Raw genomic sequence first — 8,551 nt, forward strand, 5'->3', positions numbered from 1 at the left:
CGCTCAAATTTTTACAGGGGTTTCCAGAGGCTATTTTCGTTGGGTAAGCTATGGAATCACTGAGTGACGAGGATGTCTGGTCGCCAACCTTGAGTATCGGCTCAAAAGGGCCATAACATTTTGGTTTTAAGAGGCTGTTTTCTTTGGGGTAGTGATGGATTGGCTACTCGGTGACGAGGATGTATAGTCGGTCGAACAAGAGTTTCGGCTGAAAAGGGCCATAACTTTTGGTCCGACTGTTGGATCCCACTAAAATTTTTACAGGGGTTTACAGAGGTTGTTTTCCCTGGGTAAGCAATGGAATCGCTTTTGAGTGACGAGGATGTCTGGTCGCCAACCTTGAGTACCGGCTCAAAAGGGCCATAACATTTTATCCGACCGTTGGATCACGCTTAAATTTTTACAGGGGTTTCCAGAGGCTGTTTTCCGTTTGGTATATACGAAATGCCTACTAGGTGACGAGGATGTCTGGTCGACCGAACAAGAGTATCGGCTGAAAAGGGCCATAACTTTTGGTCCGACTGTTGGATCGCGCTCAAATTTTTACTGGGTTTCCAGAGGCTGTTTTCGTTGGGTAAGCTATAGAATCGCTGAGTGACGAGGATGTCCGGTCTCCAACCTTGAGTATCGGCTGAAAAGGGCCATAACATTTTATCCGAGCGTTGGATCCCGCTTAAAGTTTTACAGGGGTTTCCAGAGGCTGTTTTTGTTGGGTAAGCTATGGAATCGCTGAGTGACAAGGATGTCTGGTCGCCAACCTTGAGTATCGACTCAAAAGGGCCATAACATTTTATCCGACTGTTGGATCATGCTTAAATTTGTACAGGGGTTTCCAGAGGCTGTTTTTCGTGGGGTATACACAGAATGCCTTCTCGGTGACGAGGATGTCTGGTCGACCGAACAAGAGTATCGGCTGAAAAGGGCCATTACTTTTGGTCCGACAGTGGGACCGTGCTCAAATTTTTACAGGGGTTTCTAGAGGTTGTTTTCGTTGGGTAAGCTATGCAATCGCTGAGTGACGAGGATGTCTGGTCGCCAACCTTGAGTATCGGCTTAAAATGGACATAACTTTTGATCCGACCGTTGGATCGCGCTCAAATTTTTACAGTGGTTTCCAGAGGCTGTTTTCGTTGGGGTAGCTATGGAATCACTGTTCAGTGAGAAGGATGTCTGGTCGGCAAACTTGAGTATCGACTCAAAAGGGCCATAAAATTTTATCCGACCGTTGGATCGCGCTTAAATTTTTACAGGGGTTTCCAGAGGCTGTTTTCCGTGGGGTAGATATGGAATGGCTACTAGGTGACAAGGATGCCTGGTCGGACGATCTTCAGTATCGGCTCAAAAGGGCCATAACTTTTGATCTGACCGTTGCTCGCTCTCAAATTTTTACTGGGGTTTCGAGAGGCTGTTTTCCCTATGTTAGATATGGAATGGCTAGTCGGTTATGAGGATGTCTGTTTGGTCGAACTTGAGTATCGGCTTAAAAGGGCCATAACTTTTGACCTAACTGTTGGATTGCGCTCAAATTTTTACTAGGGTTTCCACAGGCTGTTTTCATTGGGGTACCTATGGAATGGCTACTTGGAGACGAGGATATGTTGTCGGTCGAACTTAAGTATCGGCTCAAAAGGGACATAACTTTTGATTCGACCGTCCTCAAATTTTTACAGGGGTTTCCAGAGCATATTTTCCCTGGGTAAGCAATGCAATCACTGTTGAGTGACGAGGATGTCTGGTCGCCAACCTTGAGTATCAGCGCAAAAGGGCCATAACTTTTGGTCCGACCGTTGGATCGCGCTCAAATTTTTACAGTGGTTTCCAGAGGCTGTTTTCCATGGGTAAGTTAATGAATTGCTGTTCAGTGACAAGGATGTCTGGTCGGCAACCTTGAGTATCGACTCAAAAGTGCCATAACTTTTGATCCGACCGTTTGATCGTGCTCAAATTTTTACAGGGGTTTCGAGAGGCTGTTTTCTTTGGGGTAGGCATGGAATGGCTATTCGGTGACGAGGATGTCTAGTCGGTCAAACAAGAGTATCGGCTGAAAAGGGCCATAACATTTTATCCAAGCGTTGGATCACGCTTTAATTTTTACAAGGGTTTCCAGTGGCTGTTTTGGTTGGGTAAGCTATGGAATCGCTGAGTGAAGAGGATGCCTGGTCGCCAACCTTGAGTATCGACTCAAAAGGGCCATAACATTTTATCCGACCGTTGGATCACGCTTAAATTTTTACAGGGTTTTCCAGAGGCTGTTTTCCGTGGGGTATATACGGAATGCCTACTCGGTGACGAGTATGTCTGGTCGACCGAACAAGAGGATCTGCTGAAAAGGGCCATAAGTTTTGGTCCGACAGTGGGATCGCACTCAAATTTTTACAGGGGTTTCCAGAGGCTGTTTTTGTTGGGTAAGCTATGCAATCGCTGAGTGACGAGGATGTCTGGTCTCCAACCTTGAGTATCGGCTCAAAAGGGCCATAACTTTTGATCCGACCGTTGCTCGTGCTCAAATTTTTACTGCGGTTTCGAGAGGCTATTTTCCCTGGATTAGATATGGAATGGCTACTCGGTGACGAGGATGTCTGGTCGGTCGAACATGAGTATCGGCTCAAAATGGCCATAACTTTTGATCCGACCGTTGGATCGCTCTCAAATTTTTGCAGGGGTTTCTAGAGGCTGTTTTCCTTGGGGTAGCGATGGAATGGCTACTGGGTGACAGGTACATCTTATCGGCCAGCATTGAGTATCGACTCACAAAGGCCATAACTTTTGATTTGGCTACTGGATCGCGCTCAAATGTTTACAGTGGTTTCTAGAGGCTATTTTCCCTGGGTAAGCAATGGAATCGCTATTAAGTGACGAGGATGTCTGGTTGCCAACCTTGAGTATCGGCTCACAAGGGCCATAACTTTTGATCCGACAGTTGGATTGCGCTCAAATTTTTATAGTGGTTTCCAGAGGCTGTTTTCCTTGGGTAAGTTATTGAATCGTTGTTCAGTGACGAGGATGTCTGGTCGGCAACCTTGAGTATCGGATCAAAAGGGCCATAACTTTTTATCTGACCGTTTGATCGCGCTCAAATTTTTCAGGGGTTTCGAGAGGCTGTTTTCTTTGGAGTAGTTATGGAATGGCTACTCGGTGATGAGGATGTCTAGTCGGTCAAACAAGAGTATCGGCTGAAAAGGGCCATAACTTTTGGTTCGACAGTTGGATCCCACTCAAATTTTTACAGGGGTTTCCAGAGGCTGTTTTTGTTGGGTAAGCTATGGAATCGCTGACTGACGAGGATGTCTGGTCGCCAACCTTGAGTATCGCCTCAAAAAGACCATAACTTTTGATCTGACCGTTGGATCGCGCTCAAGTTTTTACACTGGTTTCCAGAGGCTGTTTTCATTGGGGTAGCTATGGAATGGCTACTCGGAGACGAGGATGTGTGGCGGTCGCACTTGATTATCGGCTCAAAAGGACCATAACTTTTGGTCCGACCGTTGGATCGCGCTCAAATTTTTATAGGGATTTCCAGAGGCTGTTTTCCCTTGTTAAGCAATGGAATCGCTGTTGAGTGACGAGGATTTCTGGTCGCCAACCTTGCGTATCGGCTCAAAAGGACCATAACATTTTATCCAACCGTTGGATCACGCTTAAATTTTTACAGGGGTTTCCAGAGGCTGTTTTTCGTGGGGTATATACGGAATGCCTACTCGGTGACGAGGTTGTCTGGTCGACCGAACAAGATGTCTGGTTGCTGAAAAGGGCCAAAACTTTTGGTCCCATTGTTGGATCGCGCTCAAATTTTTACTGGGGTTTCGAGAGGCTGTTTTCGATGGGTAAGCTATGGAATCGCTGAGTGACGCGGATGTCTGGTCGCCAACCTTGAGTATCGGCTCAAAAGTGCCATAACTTTTGATCCGATTGTTTGATCGATCTCAAAATTTTACTGTGGTTTTCGTTGGGGTAGCTGTGGAATCGTTGTTCAGTGAGAAGGATGTCTGGTCGGCAACCTTGAGTATCGGCTAAAAAGTGCCATAACTTTTGATCCGACCATTTGATCGCGCTAAAATTTTTACAGGGGTTTCGAGAGGCTGTTTTCTTTGGGTTAGTGATGGAATGGCTACTCGGTGACGAGGATGTCTGGTCGGTCGAACAAGAGTATCGGCTGAAAAGGGCCAAAACTTTTGGTTCGACCGTTGGATCGCTCTCAAAAATTTACAGGGTTTTCCAGAGGCTGTTTTCCTTGGGGTAGCTATGTAATGGCTACTGGGTGATGGGTACGTCTTGTAGGCCATCCTTGAGTATCGGGTCATAAGGGCCATATTGATCCGATTGTTTCGAGAGGCTGTTTTCATTGGGGTTGTTATGGAATAGCTACTTGGTGACGAGGATGTCTGGTCGGTCGAACAAGAGTATCAGCTCAAAAGGGTCATAACTTTTGATTCGACCGTTGGATCGTGCTCAAATTTTTATAGGGGTTTCTGGAGCCTGTTTTCATTTGGGTAGCTATGGAATGGCTACTCGGAGACGAGGATGTGTGGTCGGTCGAACTTGAGTATCGGCTCAAAAGGGCTATAACTTTTGCTCCGCGCGTTGGATCGCGCTCAAATTTTTAGAGTGGTTTCCAGAGGCTTTTTTCTTTGGGGTAGTTATGGAATGGCTACTCGGTGACGAGGATGTCTGGTCGGTCGAACAAGAGTATCGGCTGAAAAGGGCCATAACTTTTGGTCGACCGTTAGATCACACTCAAAATTTTACAGGGGTTTCTAGAGGCTGTTTCGTTGGGTAAGCTCTGGAATCGCTGTTGAGAGACGAGGATGTCTGGTTGCCAACCTTGAGTATAGGTGATTGTGCATCAAAAGTATCATTAAGTCTCTTATTTTACATATGTATTTATTGTTTTTATTTGGGTTTTTTATAATAATTGATGTGCTTTTTAGTAATGAAGTTTCTTTTAATGTTTCGATAGGTTTTTGGAGCTTAAATGAATTATTTCAGAAAATTCAACGTCGGAATTCAGAACAAAGAATTGAAGAGAAATTTAGTTGAAGATTGAAGAAAATCTTGGTTCAAATAAGTGCTCCAAATTTGCCCCAAAAATCAATTCTATTCCAATTCTAGAAAAGAATATCATATGATCTATTTCAAGCCCAAACTTGCCTTATGTTGTGTGCAAACTTCAACCATCAAACACTCAAGGTTTTAATGTCAATCTTAGCCCAAATAATAGATACATTTGTATCCTTATTTGATGCTTAAATTCAGCCCCAAATCAGCCCCAAATCAGCCTCAAATCAGCCTCCAAATCAGCCCAAGCACAATCCATGATCTTACATGTCCACACAACAAATAACAATTGATTTATTTTGGATAATTCATTGATCCAAGAGGGAAAGCACATGGATGGAAAGCTGGAGGGGACATTGTCACATTATTTTGGGTCAAAAAGAAGAAAGAGACACCTCACAAAGGAGGAAGAAAAACGTGCACCAAAGTGTTCTCCAAGCTGGCCTGATTTGATTTTCCAGAACACCTTGCGGTGTTTTGCCCATAACTTTTGACTCAGATGTCCAAATGAGCTTTTATTTAATGATGTGGAAATCTAACAGAATGGCCTATAAATATGTCTCTAATAGCCATCTTCAAAAGAGTCTTCTAAGAGGGTCGAATTGCTGTCCAAAGTTAGAGTCAGATTTGAGTCCGAATATTTACTGAAATTGTGTTGTGTTCTTCTTTATAGATTTCGGTTCTTTAGCTTGTAAAACTTATTATTTCAGTGTGATTCAAGTTATTTCATGTTTATTGAAGTGTTCTTATATATAATCATGGTTGGCTAATCTCCTTCTTGGATCCAAATCAAGGATGATGGTGATTGAGGTGAGTTCTTTAAGATATGAATGAATCTTAATGTTTATCTTCTTATTTTCTTCATGAATGTTTGATTATTGCAAAGAAATTTTAGAAATCATTTAGGTAATGTCATAATCTTGAATTTTTATGCACAAACCTTAGTTTTGGTATAGAGATTGCTTGATTCAATGTCTTACTTAATATGAAAGTACTTGTTCATTCTTAAGCAATAATCAATCTTCATCTTTTTAAACTTCATTGTAATATCTTCCGATCTAATATCACCATCGTTGATATTAGGTTGAGTAATCTTATATATGTTGAAGGAATCACCAATACATCATCATTAAAATTGATTTGGACCAAGACTTACTTTTTCTTGTCATTTAAAATCTATTTACACCTTTTCATCTTTGAAAACAAATCCATCAATCATTTTCAACCAAGTTATTGTTAATTTAATTTCTCTTGAGTTTCTTTTGTTACCTAGCTTAATTTCCAGATCTAGCTCTCTGTGGATATGACCTCGATCTTACCGAGTTAATTGCTACATCGCACACTCGTGCACTTGCGAGTTAAAACAAGCCGATCATAAAAAGCGGTCAAGCAATTTTGGCGCCGTTGCCGGGGAGCTAGCAAGCAAAGGTAACAAATTTATATTTGATTATTGGAAAACAAAAAAAAATACATATAAATAAAAAATCAAATGGCTGGTTTTACCGCCTAAAAAAAAATTCCTCAACTTTTCGGATATTGGACTGTGGACTGGACTATTAATTATTGGATTTTGGTTGGTTCAACCATTTTTCTTTTATTGTCTATTCTAATTAGTTTCTAATATTTATTGTTTATATTATAAGGCTGGTTTTACCGCCTCATGTTTATTCTATTTTATTTTGTTGTTATTATTTTTCTTATATTTATTGTTTGAAGTGCTTGGCCGGTATTACCGCCTTTTGTTTATTTTATTTTCTTTTGTTGTTTTGTTGTGATTATTTTTCTTATATTTATTGTTTGAAGTGCTTGGCCGGTATTACCGCCTTTTTATTCATGCTTGTTATAATTATCTTTTAATGTTTATTGTTATTAATATTTCTTAATTTGCTGTATTTTTATTTTTGAGCTATTACTTTATCTTTTACGTTTCATTTACTTTTATTTGCAATTTTTTTTCTCTTCTTTCCTTTCCTTTCATATTCATATAATTGTTATATTATTTTTCATCATGGCTAATGTTGAAGATGTAGAGGGCGAAGGGAGTGTTCAAGGTAATGGACCTCCACAATTCAATGATCAACCTAATTTTCGAACTCTTAGGGAGTATCTTCACCCGGCTAGACAAAGTACACCTTCGTGTATTATCTTGCCTCTTAACCAACAAGCTTTCAATTTGAAACCGGGCATGATTCAACTTCTTCCCACATTTCACGGTATGGATTCAGAAAATCCATACATACATATTAAGGACTTTGAAGAGGTATGTAATACTTTTATTGATAGAACATGCACCGAGGAAACCATTCGGCTTAAATTGTTCCCATTCTCTCTAAAGGATAAAGCCAAGCTTTGGCTAAACTCCTTGCGTCCTAGGTCTATAGGTACATGGAGAGAAATGCAAGCTGAATTTTTGAAAAAATACTTCCCCACTCATAGGACAGCAGCCTTACAACGTCAAATGATGAATTTTTCTTGTAGTCCAAATGAGTCATTTCACCAAGCTTGGGAAAGGTTCAAAGACTTGTTAAATGCATGCCCCCACCATGGTTTTGAGATGTGGAGGTTAGTGAGTTTCTTCTACGACTCTCTTACCGCAGATTTTAAAAAGCTAGTGTCAACCATGTGTAATGGTGAGTTTTATGACAAAGAACCAAGTGAAGCCTTTGATTTCTTTGATCAATTGGCTGAAAACACAAAGCAATGGGAGACTTCTCTCCCACTTCATGTTGAGTCTAGAAACACCATTTCTCATTCAAGTGGGAAGTTCCAATTGAAAGAGACTGATGACCTCAATGCTATATTAGCCTCATTGGCTAGGAAAGTAGAGTCTCTTGAGATTAAAAAAGTGCATGTCATGAGTGAACAACAAGAGGAAAGTTGTGTTGTTTGTGAGAGTAAAGGACATAGGACAACTGAGTGTCCTACCATTCCAGCCTTCAAGGAAGTGCTATATGGCCAAACTTCTGATTCAAGTAATATTAGAAAGCCATTTTCAAACCAAGTAGGCAATCCCTACTCTGAGACCTACAATCCTGGATGGAGGAACCACCCAAATTTTGGATGGAGAAATGAGGGCTCTTCAGTACCTCAAACATTTCAACCTCCACCCCAACCATTTCATGCTCCCACACATAACACATACCAACCACCTCATAAGAGATCCCTAGAGGATACTCTTCAACAATTCATGCAAACACAAGGAGGAATCAACAACCAAGCTTACAAATTTCAAGACCAGACCAATAGGACCTTAGATGACATTCGAAGTCAACTAACCAAGTTGACTCAATCACTAAGCATTCAAGAGAAGGGAAAGATTCCAGCTCAACCAATGCCAAATCCTAGAGGTCAGGTACACATGAGTGAATCCTCATCTAGTGAACCTTCAAACCATGAACAAGTCCAAGCCATCACTACCCTTAGAAGTGGAAAGATTGTTGACAAAGCTATAGGTTTTGAGATTCCTAGAGGTATTGTGGAGGAGAAATCTAAGGAA

This window comes from Populus trichocarpa, chromosome 19 (assembly GCF_000002775.5).
Source record: "Populus trichocarpa isolate Nisqually-1 chromosome 19, P.trichocarpa_v4.1, whole genome shotgun sequence".
NCBI lineage: Eukaryota > Viridiplantae > Streptophyta > Magnoliopsida > Malpighiales > Salicaceae > Populus > Populus trichocarpa.